This window comes from Ursus maritimus, unplaced genomic scaffold (assembly GCF_017311325.1).
Source record: "Ursus maritimus isolate PB19 unplaced genomic scaffold, ASM1731132v1 scaffold_3, whole genome shotgun sequence".
Lineage (NCBI taxonomy): Eukaryota > Metazoa > Chordata > Mammalia > Carnivora > Ursidae > Ursus > Ursus maritimus.
Window position 1 is genome coordinate 55,047,808 of NW_024425563.1, and position 16,594 is coordinate 55,064,401.

A 16,594-nucleotide genomic window follows, 5' to 3' on the forward strand; every position below is an offset into this window, starting at 1 on the left:
GTAATATTCGTAATAAAATTTATAGGAGCCTAAAAATTACCAATTAAATGGCTATGTTTTCATACCTTTCAGTTTTCATATTATCGTATAGAACAATGAATTTTTCATAGGTTGAATAGTATAATCTCAATACTATAAAAATGTTTAGATTTTTTAAAGAGCATTAAATATAATCTCAGTGATTTAACAATGTTAACATTCTTCATACTTATCAAATCAAAAAGCCAAAGTTTGGAAGTTCCTGAAAATTCATTTAGTCTATTCCTCCATTTCCAAAAAAGACAATCTCTAAAATATAGACAGGCAGCTAATTTACCTATCAATATTACACAGTGAATATCTTCCCTCTTCTTCAAAATCACAGAATTCATAACCTTCATGCTGCGTTTTATGCTTCTTTCCTTTTCCATATTCTGAACAAACATTGAAAATAGCTGAACAGTGATAAAAAGATGATTATCATATGCCACAGATAAAGAAACTAATTTTCCAAAAAATTAATAAAAGTATTTTTAAGAGTAATTTTCCCTAATTTTAAAATTTTACATGCCTTTCTGCTTTGATCTACCTGGCTAGCATTTACTCTTTCAAGACTTGAGCCAAACATCACTTCTCCTTAGTGAGGATTTGCCTTATCCTTCCTGCTACTAACCTAACCCAGCTGCTAGCACCCAACATATGCCATTATATGTGATACTTGTATTTCTGTCTAGCACAAGGCTTGTTACATCCTAAGTGTACAAATTACCCACTTATATTGCTAACAAATCTACATGCAACACAACTGTATTCAATGCATACTACATGGTTTTATGTCATTACAACTTCCTCTGTATATGAGTTTACGCTGCACATATATGGGTGAGTTATGATTATGAATAAATATTTAGTTATGGACCATAGGCTAAGACTACTCAATTTTCAGAAAATAATCATTTAAAATTAACTTTAAGATAAGTCACAGTTAATGTATATGTTGTTACTGCTGTTTTGTTCTAACTGAACCATCAATCAATTGGAAGACATTTGTCACATGCTCAGGCTTTGAACACTGGCTTTGATGATAAGGATGGGTTGGTCAGGATCTAGTTCTAGTTATAATAGTTTTAACACTTTGACAGGAGGCTAACTCTCCTGTTTTCTTGAGTGTCTCCATCTTCAATGCCGTGAGGATACAACAGTAACACTGACATGGTTCCTTCTCTCATGCAATTTATACTCAGAGGGAATACGAATTTATAATTATGACTTAGGGAATTTTCTATGAGGAAAAGGGGCTTTTCTGCACATGATCTAAAATGCATGGGTAAATATATACCTGAATGTCTGTAATCTCCAACCCTTCTATCTCTTCCTACTGTACTCTCTTTAACCCTCATCTAACCTAATGCAAAAGGCCCTTGATTGATTGCCCTATTTCTAAGACAATCCATCCTATTCCTTCTGCAAGAATTTTCTTCCAAAAGCCCCCTGTAAGCAAGAAGTTGACACAAAAGTCTCTGAAAGAAACCAAAGTTTAAAGAACTTCCCCAGCCTGACATCTGGACTCTCTTTGACCTAAGGCCAACCTGCATTCTCAACATTAAGTCTTCCATTCCTTTTCTAGGTTCTAGACAAATCTAGCTACTGTCTAACAAATATTGTCCCCAGGGCTACATTCTGATTATCACGAGTCCAGGGCACTATTGCCTTTTTTTGGGTATCTATCTATCTATCTATCTATCTATCTTAAAGAATATATATATGTATTAAAAATTACATTCTATGCTTACATTGGCACCCATTGGATTATTATATATTACTGTAACATTTTTTCTTTTGATCAAAAAATTAAAATTTAAAACATTCTGTGGGCCCCTTAAGCTATCATGTGTTCTAAGCACAGTGTCTACTGTGTCTATAGATACTATGGCCTTGATCATTTGTGTTCCACCAATCTATCTTTTCTGTATCATTCCTCTAGATGTGTCTATGAAGCTGCACATTCAGCAATTATACACATCCTCTAAGGAAAACCTGAAATTTTCCATAGAACCTTTGTAAACCCCTATATTAAATGCCTTCCCTTTCCATTACATTCCCATCACACTTTTTCTCTCTCCTTTTCCCTGCCATCATCTTTTACATATTAGTTACTACATGCAATACCACTTACTGAGCTCATACTCTGTGCCAGACACTTTGCTGGTACGTTGAACCTTTTTTATGTTTATTGCCTAGTCAGAATATAGATACTAAATATTTCTAAGTATAATGCAATTATAAATATAATGAGTGCTGTATAAGATAAATGCAGAGTGCCATGAAAAAATGTAAAGAAAAATCTGATAATAAAGATTGAAGGAACTTCCATCTAAGAATGTGATGTTTAATTTGAGATGTGAAGGATAAGTTGAATTAACCAGGTAAAGAGTGGGGAAAGGCTCTAGATAAGTTGTATGCATGAGAGAAAAATTATCTTTCCATGTATAATGTTGAAAGCTTTTTGAACTGGGGACTGAATCTAACTCATCTGTATACTTATTTCCTGTTGCATTGTATATCTTTTTCTTAAACTTTCTTGAAGCTAAATAATTATTTGTGCATTAAAAATATGTAACATATTTGGAAGTTAAAGGCCAATAATAAAATAACCATGTTTTAGATGACTGGGGTTACTGAATGTTTTATCTCTTAATATATAAATCAATGCTGTAAGAGCTCCAGGTAAATAACACCACCGCCTTCCTTCTTTTTAAATAAAGCATATTTATTGCTTACTTGAGCTTCACAGGAACCCTCTGAGATAATGGAGTAATAGTTTGTTAAGTCATAAGCATGAAACAAATGCTACATCTAAACACAGAACTTCACAATCAGGTAGGCAGAATCCTACTTATCCAATCTCTAATATTAGGAATATGGCCATATAGGTAAGAGACAAATAACTTGTTCAGTAATAGTTATTTATATACCACATTAAGTGTCCACCCAATATCTATTGCAGATGCAGAAGAAAAGAGATCCCATGCTGGGTTGTAAAAACACAGAAGTGAATTAAGCATGGCTCCCGATCTTGTGGGTTGACACCCCATATTCAAGCACTTGATTCTAGTTGGTAAGTTCCAAAAGGATAAGAGCTTTGCCCATTGATTCATATATTTCCATGCAGTGTTTCACATATAGCAGGTGTTAATAAATATAGGCTGAGTAAATAAGTAGCAAGGAGAAACATCGTCCTCCTTAAGCTTTCACTATAAGGATAAGATAAAACAAGAAAGTATGTTATAAGCAATCATGACATGGAAAAACTGAGGAATGACAAGTGAAAAATAGAAGAAAATAGAGACCAGACAAAACAATTATCAAAGGACAACACCCTGAAATTATTTACTGTTGGAGCCAAGAGATAATGAAGGAAATGAACGATTTCAGGATTATTTTTCCTTTGTACTTTTATGAGGTTCCCAAACTTTCCATGTACCACCCATATTAACAGTTTAATTAAGAAAAATGGTAAATGTTTTTAAAAATAAACAGTTGAAACTTAGACATAAGAGCAGACATAGGTCAAATATTTTTGAACCTCTACTGAAAAGGACTAAAGAAGAGACAAAAGTTTATTCACTTTCAAAAGAGTTGACTACATCATACACTTTTACAAATGAAGTATGGCTTTTAACGTGTAGGGGGAGTCTTGATGATCCAGTAAAAGACATATTATTATGCTGCATATTTGACATAAAAGTATCACAAAATGGTAAGCCACTTTTATTTCAGATGGATATTACTCCTCAGAAATAAAAAAACTTCCTCCTTGATGTTGAAAACTGAGGTAGTATTTTTCTGTTGTAACTGGAATGGACTGAAGGATTTCACTAAAGCTTTTATTTCTATTAACAATTTTAATGAGAGAGAATTTTGTCCATGGTTGTTTTCCTAGTTCTAAGTAAGTATAAAAGTACATGTTTCTCTGCTGCATTGTCAGGAAAACAAAATGTTGAAGAGGACAAAACCTGTTAATAAAAATTAGATGGACACCCAAGTTAAACTTTCATCTACTGAACCCCACTGAAAAATGCCCATTAAGTGAATAATACTCTCTCACTTCAATAAAGCATTTTTGATTAAAATCTCTTTTAAACATACTATATTGAGTCCATTTCTTTCTTTTCCTTCCTCCCTCCCTCCCTCTCTCTCTCTTTCTTTCAAGATTTTATTTTGTTATTTGCCAGAGAGACAGAGAGCGCGCATAAGCAGGGGGAGTGGCAGGCAGAGGCAGAGGGAGAAGCAGGCTCCCCATTGAGCGGGGACTCGGGACTCCATCCCAAGATTCTGGGATCACGACCAGAGCTGAAGCAAATGCCCAACCAGCTGAGCCACCCAGGTGTCCCACTGAGTCCATTTCTTAAACATACATCAGTTTTTCTTTTTTCAGGTGATTTAATTGGGGATTTGGTTTTGATTGGTTACTTTATCAGATGGTCATTCCAGGAAATTCCTTCAGGTTACTGAGATGTGTAAGTCAACCTTTCGTTATATGAATGAAGTCTAAGGCCACTATACTTGTACATCATCTGTCTCCCACCACTGATAAAAACTGTAAATTACTTTCACAGAGGAGTTATTACATACCTATTTTGTAAATTCTTCATTGATGCCTAACAAGGCATCAATGGTATTGAGGCACAGGCGTTTCTAAATCATGGGGCTAGGCATTCAAAGTGGGTAGGAAAGGTCTTGAAGTTCTCTGTATGACAAGCACAATGTTCTCCTTTAGTAAAATATTTATTTGGGGGTGGCTTGCTAATGGAGATTATGAGGTAATAAAGCCCCTAGGCAGAGGCAACTTCAAGGTTCTATTTTTTTGTAATAGCAGTGATTTTTGGTTATGTTTCTCTTTGGTTTGGTTTTGCTTTCTTGTCGCCATTGCTCAGGGACCTATCTTATGGCTTCTGTGTTTTCACTTTGTTTCGGATGGTTACATTTGCTTCCAGACATGTGGGTGGTTGCTAATTATGTGCTCTAATCAATATCATTATGCAATTTCAGCAAAGCAAATACAGAAATAAAAAGTTATAGTGTTTAATATTTGAAATAACCATTGAAATAATCAGAATTATTTTAATTAGTTTAATAAAAGATATGACCTAAAAGGAAAAAAAAAAGTTCATGGGAAAATAATTATTTAAAAAAGTTAAAATTCTATTTCCAAAGCCATTTCTTTAAAGAATATATGTTCCTTCTTTTTTGGCATTATGAGAAAATTTAATTTTCTTTTTGGTTCACAGTGTTTTGAACTTCAGAAGTCTTCTTTTCAGAAAATTAGAATTGTAGATAGCCCTAGAGCTTATCTTATAAAATGCCAAGGGCCGGTGGAAATTTACATCTTCTGAAGTTTTTTTATTATTCAGGATGGGTGTATAAGTACTGGTTAACTTTAGACTTTTAAAACTAAACATGCATGTTAATAATTTAAAAGTAGCTATTAAATAAATAAAAATTATGTGCATAACTTTAAAGTAAACAAAAATTTTTGAAAAAGAGAAAGGGGAACCCTCCTGCACTGCTGGTGGGAATGCAAACTGGTGCAGCCACTCTGGAAAACAGTATGGAGATTCCTCAAAAAGTTAAAAATAGAACTACCCCACAATCCAGCAATCGCACTACTAGATATTTGCCCAAAGAATACAAAAATACTAATTCACAAGGATACATGTACCCAATGTTTATAGCACCATTATCTACAATAGCCAAACCATGGAAACAGCCCAAGTGTCCATCGACTAATGAATGGATAAAGTTGTGGTGTATATATATATACAACAGAACACTACTCAGCCATAAAAAATTAAAGTTTGTCATTTTTAACAACATGGATGAAACAATTATACTAAGCTAAATTAGAGAAAGACAAATACCATATGATTTCACTCATATGTGCAATTTAAGAAACAAAATAAATGAGTGAAGGGAAAAAAAGAGAGGGAAGCAAACCAAAAACCACACTCTTAACTAGAGAAAACAAACTGATGGTTATCAGAAGGAAGGTGGTGGGGGAATGCGTAAAATAGATGATAGGGATTAAGGAGTGCAGTGGTTGTGATGAGCACTAGGTGATGTATGGAAGTGTTGAAACACTATATTGTATACCTGAAACTAATATTACACCACTGTTAACTAACTGGAATTTAAGTGAAATTTAAAAAAAAGAAATGACAAGTTAAATTTATGAAAATACACCATATTGATTAAAAAAAAGCAAAATCAAGAAGCAATCAACCCAAAGTAAATGGAGAAAAAATGATGGAGAAAAAAATGAAGCACTGAAAATGCTGAACGACTGTAATTCACAAAAGGAGATGCTAGAAAAAAATCCCTACACATTACTAAACACAGTTGATGTGAAGGTACCCAATTTACCAGTTAAAAGATGGAAAGAGTCAAACTGAATTTAAAAGACAGGCTATATTCTTTCGCAGAGCAAGGTTAAATTAAAAGGTTCTATGAAGACATATAAAAAATACTAACAAAAAAAGAAAGAAAGAAGGAAGGGGAGGAGAAACCTTGTGCAGCCATGTTGAAAACAGACTTTAGGGGGAAAATATTAAAGAACACATAAGGGTACATATAAAATATGAAAGTTCAATTAACAACAACAAATTTAAACCTAGGAACATCAGCTCAAAATGTTAAGAGCATAAATTGGTAGAACTATAAAGAAAAAATGAAAAATTCACATCATGGAAGGAGGTCATGACAAACTTTCCACAAAATGACTTAGGTTACAGAAGACTTAAATAACACAATTCTCCAGCTTAGAGATATATTAAATATGCAACCAATAAAATATATTCTTTCAAGGACATAAGTTCACAATTGCAAAACTGACCCTACAATAAAGCAAATGTCAACAAGCTTTTAAAAATTAATATTTATAATGGAATTTTTTCAGCCTTAAAAACAAACTATGACATGTGCAACAACATGGATGAACTTTAAAGGCATTATGCTAAGTGAAATAAACCAGTCACAAAAGACAAATACTATGTGATTCCACTTACATGACCTACAGAGTAACTAAATTCATCAAGACAGGATGGTGGTTACCAGGGGCTGAGAAAAGGGGGAAACAGCTATCATGCAAAGGGTAGAGTTCAAATTTGCAAAGATGAAAAAGTTCTGGAGAGAGATAGTAGTGATGGGTGCACAACAAGTGAATACACTTAATGTCATTGAACTATACACTTAAAAATTATTAAATGGTAAAATTTTTTTGTTATATATATTTTACTGGGAAAAAAGAATATCACAGATCATGTACACTGACCACAATGTAGTCAGAGATGTAAAGTGAGATGAAAAGATACACTACACTCTGTGATAGAAAGAATTAATATCATAAAGATAGCAATTCTTCCCAAATTAATTCTGGAATGTTTCAGCTGATTCTAAATTTTGTATAGGAGATCAAAGGCAGAGAATAGCCATGTGAACTTTGAACATAGAGAATAAGTTCAGGAGATAGGCCCGACCAGGTAACTATACATACTAAAAGCTAAGTCATTTAACACAATAGAGTATTAATAGATTATTGAATAGAGTATAATAGATTAGAATAGAATAGAGAGCCCAGAAGGAGACCTATGACTATACAGAAACTCCATATATAGGGGTGCCTAGGTGGCACAGGGGTTAAGCGTCTGCCTTCGGCTCAGGGCGTGATCCCGGCGTTATGGGATCAGGCCCCACATCAGGCTCCTCCACTATGAGACTGCTTCTTCCTCTCCCACTCCCCCTGCTTGTGTTCCCTCTCTCGCTGGCTGTCTCTATCTCTGTCAAATAAATAAATAAAATCTTTAAAAAAAAAAAAAAAAAGAAACTCCATATATAACAAAGATGACCTACAGAGCAGCAGTTAAACAAGGAATGTCAATACATGATGCTGGGAAAACTGATGATCCATAATAGGAACAATGAATTTAGATACCTGTCTAATACTACATGCAAAAAACAACTGAAAGGTGTAGAGAATATCATTCTAAAGTTGGGGAAGGAAAGGAATTCAAATACTTTTATATAACATCAGCCAGTAAAATACAAGCCACCGTGGAAAAGAGAAGAGACTAAACAGGTTGGAATGTACCGTGAGCATCCACTAGGCCCCAAAACTGGGGCCTACTGGCCCTTCACTGGGGCCTAAAAACTGGGGCTGGGAGAGGAGGGCCCAGGGTCCTTCTTCATCCCAAGCACTGCTTTTTTTTTTTTTTTTTCATTTTATTTATTTATTTGACAGAGAGAGAGACAGCCAGCGAGAGAGGGAACACAAGCAGGGGGAGTGGGAGAGGAAGAAGCAGGCTACCAGCAGAGGAGCCTGTCAAGCACTGCTTTGAACAGACCCAAGCACACAAAGCAGGCATCACTTTAGGTTCTGACACAAGTTCATAACAACTCAAGGCCGTGTGCTAATCATACCTGGGCCTGGGTCAAGAACACTCAGCCCAGAAGAGAAGACAAGGTAAACTGGGGGTAAAGTATTTGCAAATATTTATTGCATAAAGCAATTTTTAATCTCTGCATTACATACATAACTCCTTAAAATAAATGGGGACAGAAAAATGGATAATAAGTATGAACATGGAATTCAAAGATGAAACATTTCAATAAGCCAACAAATACATGAATAGAAACAACTTCAGTGATAATTATAAAAATGCAAATTAAAACCAAGAGGGGATACCATTTTATACTCATCAGATTGATCCAAAATTTGAAGTCTGACAATGCCAAGCATTAGTGAAAATAAAGAACAAGAGAAACCCACAGACTGCTTGTAGAAGGACAAACTGTTACAACCACTTCAATGAACAATCCACTAATATTTAGTAAAAGTGAAAAATCCACTAAAATTTAGACAAACTGTTACAACCACTTCAACGAACAATCCACTAATATTTAGTAAAAATAGAAAAGTGAAAACGAACAATAAATCCAGAGTAAAAATGGTGACTGAAAAAACAAGCAAAAGAATGCATATCAAGTTAATTATTTAAGTTTAAAAATGTGCAATAACATATGCTGTTTAAATATGTATATGAATGTAGTAAAACGATAAAGAAAGACATGGGAAAAAAGAAAGCAAATTCAGAGGAATAGAAAGGGGATGAAATAGGAGTGAGATATACAGGTAACCTCAATTGTATATTGTATTTATTATGTTGTATAACAATATTATAATATTATATATGTATAATGTGACATACTATATAATGTATATTATACATGGCATTTCTTAGGCTGGATGTTGTGTTCATTTTTATAAGCTTTATTACTTTTTCTGTATATAAATACATCTAAAATAAACTTTAAAAGTTTAATAAGTTGGCAGATATAAAACACAAATATTATTGCAACATACAATGGTTTTATTGAAAGGGCTAAGTTTTATATGGAGGAAATAAAGATTCATTGGAAAATACAAAGAATGAGTGAAAGAGAAAAAAGAAAAAGTATATGAGGAAAAATAACAAAAATAAGTATAAAATGTTTTTATTAAGTTTAAGTACGTTAATTTAGGGGCGCCTGGGTGGCTAAGTTGGTTGGGTAGCCGACTTGATTTCTCCTCAGGTCATGATCTCAGGGTACTGAGATACAGCCCCATATCAGGCTCTGTGCTTGGCGGAGAGTCCACTTGAGATTCTCTCCCTTTCCCTCCCTGCTTGCTCTCTCTTTCTAAAATAAATAAATCTTCAAAAAAAGTACGCTAATTTACTTTGAGATCAATATATACTCATAAAATATACATTAATTTGTACCAACTTTCACTGATAAATGAATACAATAACAAGTATAAGTATATTTTGTCTATAGAATTTCAACATACTATAAATGAGAGCAGAAGTATGTAAATTGGGATCTTAAAATGAGGATTTGGGACAGAAGAGAAAACAAATTTAAGTGTGCAAATTTTAGGAAAAATCTAAAAAGATAAAGACAATTAACAGCAATTACTTCTAAACACTGACACTATGAGAGCTTTGTTGATCGCTATTTTCTTATTTTGACTTACTTTATTTTCAAAATTGCCCAATAAGCCTACATTTTAATTTTATTTTAGAGGTTATTTTGAAATGTTTTACTTTATTGTAATATCAATATTTTAATTGGTTAAATATGCTAAGGTGGTGTGCATGTGTGTATTTAAAGGAAACAAGAACTGACATTAACTCACACTTGGACAATGAGGGACTATTAGATACAAGCCACCTATGAACAGAAACCCCCACTGCACTGTTATCATACCAGTCCCAAACTTAGAGCCTGGAACAGAACAGGAGCTCACTTAATTTTGAGTTTGAAGAATGTATATATTACATCATAGAAATATGGACTCTTCCCAAAAGAGAGAGAGAAAGAAACTAAAAAACAAGACTTAACTATAGAGAACTGATGGTTACCAGATGGGAGGTGGGTGGAGAGATGGATGAAATAGGTGACAGGGATTAAAGAGTACACTTATGATAAGCACTGAGTAATGCAAAGAATTGCTGGATCACTATATTGTATTTCTGAAACTAACAATACGTTAACTATACCGTGATTAAAATTTAAAAATTATTTTCTAAAAAGTAAATAAAATGATAAAGTAGGAGAAAAATTATGTAACTCCTTTTAGATTTGAGGGAAAAATCTGACTCTATTTAACTGAGCTGGTAAATCTATATCATTTTTAAATGTAAGTTAAATTTCTTGGTTTTTCTTCTTCACAGTGAAAAAATTCTTTGGTAAACCCATCCACAACTCTAGATCACTAAGATATCCTCTTATTTTGTTTTGATTCACCAGTGTATTAGAATAATTACTTTATCCTATTAAAGTCATAGTTAGAATAGGGTAATTTAACTGAAGTTTCAGAGAAAGTCTACAGTACTGGAGATGTTATTGGGTATGTACAAGTAATTGTACATTTGTACAATTGATGTACAATTTTACATCAATATTACCTTAGGACCTTAAAGTAAGGGTGAGACACTGGTTGATGATACTTGGCTGAAGAGTGTTATAAAGTGAGGAATAGAGCCCAAATATGGTACCTGTGAGCTGTGGTCTCCAAAGTGAGGAGTACACACCAATCTGGTGGGATACAAAAGAAAATAGTAGAGCTTCTGCTGATATTTAGCTTTTAAATGAAAATACGAAAATCAAATAAACTATACTAATATTTGATACATGAGTAGACACTAGCATTTACACCCAATCCCTGCGTCAAGGGTCACACAGCACAAACTCTCTGTAAGATATGCTAACGTAGGAAGAGAAGTCTAATTTCATACCTTAATATACCGCTACAGTAATCAAAACAGTATGGTCCTGGCATAAGGATAGACATATATAAATCAATGGAATTGAATTGAGGATCCAGAAATAAACCTTTTCCTTTGGCCAACTGATTTTCACCAAGGGTACCAAGACAGTTCAATGAAGAAAGAATAGTCTTTCAACAAATGGAGCTGGTTCAGCTGCATATCCACATGCAAAAGAATGAAACCGAACTTCTTTTCTCATACCACATACAAAAATAACTCCAAAGGGATTGCAGAACCAAATATAAGAGCTACAATCATAAAATTCTTTTAAGAAATATAGGAGTAAATCTTCTTAGATATAAGACCAAAAGAAAAAGTGACCCCGAAAGTAGATAAATTAAGATATAATTAGAGGTAAAAGCTTTTCTTTCAGGACACCACCAAGTAAATAATCTACAAATCAAAGAAAAAGTTTGCAAACCATATACCTGATAAGAGATTTGTACCCAGCATATATAAAGAATTCTTATGCCTCAATAACAAAAAAATAACGCAATGCAAAAATTAAGTAAATTTTCTGAATAAACATTTCTCTAAAACACATCTACAAATGGCCAATAAACACATGAAAAGATGCTCAACATCATAAGCTATCAGGGATTTGCAAATCAAAAGCACAATGAGAAATAACTTCACAACAACATCGGTTTATAATCAAAAAGATACATAACAGCAAGCGCTGGTGAGAATGTGGAGAAACTGGAACTTTCATACACTTGATGAGAAGGTAATACAACGTAGCCACTTTGGAAAAGAGTTTGGCAGTTACTCAAAAAGTTAAACAATGAGCTAACGCATGACCTAGCAATTTCAACAATATGTATATATCAAAAAGAAATAAAAATATGTCTCACAAAAATTTAAACATGAATGTTCACAACAGCACTATTCATAATAATGTAGAAACCATGGTGTATCTATGCTGTGGAATATTATCTAGCCATACAAAAGTAAGTTTTTTGTTGTTCTTTCACAAATACACAACTTATTTGCTATTTTCAGGGGAAATTTAGGCATCAAACTCCAAGCTGATAAAACACGAATACCTAAAACTGTATAAATATCCCCTCAAAATAAATTTTAGTAAATTAAATCTTAATATCTTTAAATTTAAGAACCACGAGCCTGTCTATTAAGTCAGGGTCATAAATGAAACAACACTAAATAACCAAAACACCACATGAGGCATAGCCCAAGGCCACCAACAGGCCTCCCTCCTCCAGGGGCTCTGCTGGGAAGATGGGTCATCTGGTGGCTAAAGAAGGTTGTGATAAACTGTTGAAGCCAAACATTTAACAATATACAATAGATTTTACATAATGGAGCTAAGTCCTACATTTCTGGAGAACTTGGTTAATCAGATTATCCGCGAAGGAAAAGAAAACAGAGCAAAGGCAGAAGTCTCAGAAGCATTTGAAACTAGAGGTGTCAGAGCCTCAGACCTACCTGTTAGCAGCCCGTGAGGTCAAATGAGCACAACTACCCTGGGAAGCTGCAGGTCAAGAAGCAAAGAGCTGCTCCTGCTGAGCCAGGTCCCCTTGACTCTGAGAGTCCCTACCACCCTCTGAGAAAGGTCTGCTCTCAAAGTATGTGAACAGAAGGTTTTAAAGGAATCCTAGTAGCTCCAATGCCATGTTCCATGGGCAGAGCCATGCACGTTGTGTATGAAGTCTCAAACATCCCAAAAAGTATCAGGAAGAATTGCATAGTTACACAAAGAAAAGAGTAAGTGCCAGAAAGAGACACCTGTGATGTACTGTAGACATCCAATTTCACTGTGACCTGTCATTTCAGCTCCAAAAGTCAAGTGGTCAGGTCTCCCACGCAGAACTCCATCCCACACGAGGCAAAGGCACCAGCTCCTCCACAAGTCCCTGAGACAGATGAGGCAAAACTTCTACTTCCCTTTAAAATGATTAAATAAATCAATGCAAAATGTAGCAGCACTTTGAGGCATTTCTAAAAGGTAAAAACACTGGATAGGTTATCCATACTGGGAGAGTAGATACAAAAATCTCTGGCCTGAGAAATACAAATCAGAAGCCTTGACTGCTGTTCCAAGCCAGGGTCAGGCAGGAGGAACCGGGCTCCCAGGATGGCCTAGGCCTCAACGCAGAGGCCCAGGAGACTGTGAAAACACGTAAGCTGCTTGTGTCTTCAGCCGCCCACGGAGGCTAAAAAAGGCCAAGCGATTGCTCCTGGTAGGCAGAGCTGTCTCCCTGGTACGCGAACAGGTAACGAACGCGAACAGGGCCACACAGAGAGGCAAGCATCATCACACACTGTTTATGGAGCACTCAAAGCGCTGCCCTTTAAGGATCTTCCAGCTGGGTCGGAAGCGTCGCCGCGCAGGCCTGTGCCGCACTTGGAAAACTCCAGCAGAGGACCCCCCCCACCCGGATACCCACTAGGCCTGGATGCCTCCTCTGTGTGGGGACGCGCGGCCTCGCACAGCTGGTCCTGTCTCTCAGCACCCACCTCAGATGCAGAAACAATTCACAACCAGATTTCTAGAGAAATTGTCAAAAACAGGTTTCTTTTCACAGCCAAACTTCTCTGGCATGGCAGTTGCATCTTGGGAAAAGGTAAAATGTTTCTTCGGCGGCCAACACTGTGTTCCTCATATCCTTGAACCCTGTCCTTGCAAAATCTTGGCTTTTTCACCGGATTCACTGGTCATGCCCTAAGGGGAGTTATGCGGCTCCATGGAAACCAGAGATGCACGTGGCCTGGTCTTCACTCCCGCAGCTGTAGGAAGAGCCACTGCTGACCAGCAGCTCCAACTTCCGGCCCTCAAACGCCATTAATACCACCTGGGCGAGCTCCTCCTCCCGGCGCTGAAGCACGTGGTACACGGCACCTGTGATGTTCTGGTCTCATTCTCTAATTTTATCCTTCCAAGTTTTATTTCTGAGGAAAGAGAAAAGTTCCCTTCCTCCAACACTCCTTTCTCTGTCCAGTTCAGCACAGGCACCAAGTAGGTGGAGTCGCTACATCCTTGTCCAAGTCCAGGCCGGATGAGCCTGGCACAAACCGTACACTAAAGATTTCCGGTAGCACAGCATCTGCTAGGTGGTGAGGAAATAGGTTCCGCCTTCCTGGCGCTGGACGTCCTGGTACCGGCGCCCGGGACACGGAGCCCAGCTCTGCAGCAACAGCTCAGCCCCCCCCCCCCACAGTGCCACCCCCAGGCGCACTCTCCAGGCGGTCTGCACCCTGCGCCTGCGCGCGATGCTAGCACACAGTCCTTCGTCAAGATCTCCGCAAGCCACACCACAGCGCCACAGAGAACACCTTGCGGCCACGGGATGAAATGCCTCCAGGTGGTCAAAGGTACAAATTTTCAGGGCGCCGGCTTGGGCGGCTCAGTAGTGAAGGGTCAGACTTAATTTCCGCTCAGGTCATGATCACAGGGTCAAGATGGAGCCCAGCCTCAGCTCCACCTGCTCAAAGCAGGGATTCCGCTTGAGATTTTCTCTGCTTCTCCCTCTGCCCTAACCCCCTTTCTAAAAAATAAATGTCTTAAAGAAAAAAAAAAAAAAGGTACAAACTTTGTTATAAATAAGTCCTGGAAATGTAATGTACAGCATGGCGACTATAGTTAATAATACTGTATTATATATTCAAAAGAAAAAGTAATGAAGCGATGATGCATGCTACAGCATGGATGAATCATTGAGAAAATTGCACTAAGTGAAAGGGGACAGTCACAAAAGACCATGTTTTGTACAATTCCATTTACATAAAATGTCCAGAATAGACAAGTTTTCTTCTATGGAGACAGAAAGTAGATTCATAGTTCCCTAGATTAGAGGTGGTGCAGTGAGGAATTACCACTGATGGGCACAGAGTTTCTTTTGAGTGTGAGGAAAATGTTCAAACATTGTGTTGTTATACAGCTGTGTGAATATATTAAAAACCATTGAATTGTACACTGAAGTGACTCAATAAAGTTGTCAGAAATAACACTTTTTTCATCATAAGGCAAAAGGTTTCTATCCCACTAATTCCCAAGATAAAATTTGTTTACAAATAATCTTTATTTCATTTTTATCTCACCTTTCTTAATTTCTCCTTTTGTGCATATTCTGTTAACATATATAATACACTGTTATAGTGGTACGCTGATATATTTTGGAAAGATATATTTTTACATCTGTTTATATATCTATATAATGATTATATACATAAGTACCTGCTAAAATATTTGTATTACTTGTGATGAAAAAAAAAAAAACCAAAACAAAACCGTAGACCATAAGAGTTGGAGAGTAAAGTTCTCCTTTTTAAAGTAAAACTTTGATAAGATAGAGGATACCTTCAACAAATACATAAGACTGTTTATTTCCCTTTCTCCCATAGCAATGGGCAGTATTTCTGAATTCTAGTGTGCAAGAGTGGCACCCAGTCCACAAGAAGCTGGAATAACAAGTTTGTGCTCAACAACAACAGAAAGCACTCACTATTTCTATACTAACCTTCCAGTTCCTAGTGGTGGCCCCTTGTAGCAGAGGTCAGGCTCCAGGTAGATAAATTATTGCTCCCACGTACTCACTGGTTGCTTCCAGTGAGGTCAGGTCAGTCTCACTCCCTTCTTCTCAGGTTCTTCTCATTCCAAACAAGAGTCTTTGCTTAGCATATTTTTCATGCCATCAAACAATATACAAAAAGGCACAAAGGAAAAGTAAAATTTTATATGTCAAATATTATCCTCATTTTCAAATCATGAGGAATCTATAAACAACAGTATGTCTCACAAGGCAGAGCTGTTGGTAGCTGAACACTACAAAGTTTTCAGGTAAAGCATCACCAGCAGAATCGGAGGGAATTGTTTTAAAGTGTAACCACCATTTATACACATGTGCAATGTGCGTGCATATGGTGTGTAGTTAAAACATGATTCTGGATGGAGGCTTGGAGGTTTATTTTAATACTATAAAACTGAACCTATTTGACAACACTGTTTCTCAATTATGTGGAATGTTGGTAAAAGTTACTATGTATATGCAGAGTACGTAAATTGCTTCCGATGCATTTATAGACATCCTCAGATATAAGAGTTCCAGGAGAAAATACATTACTAATTGTGTTGCACTTTGCATTTATATCTGTGGTTCCTTTAGAAATGTTTAAGACCCAGGCACTTTGCAGTGCTCTTGGAAAATGACCGTTTTAAATCAGTGGGGATTTTACTCCACTACAGAATACAAAAGAAACCACATTTGAATTTTGAAATTAAATTAGTAGCT

At 36.2% G+C, this 16,594-nt stretch overlaps 1 protein-coding gene and 1 pseudogene across 1 annotated transcript in view; both read right to left on the reverse strand.

The window, feature by feature from the left end:
- The window catches only part of HDAC9 (histone deacetylase 9), a 684,034-nt gene that overhangs the window by 295,122 nt on the left and 372,318 nt on the right, over positions 1 to 16,594 (reverse strand). The gene's annotated exons all lie outside the window — the stretch shown is intronic.
- LOC121105878 overlaps positions 13,966 to 16,594 on the reverse strand; it is a 34,106-nt pseudogene continuing 31,477 nt past the window's right edge.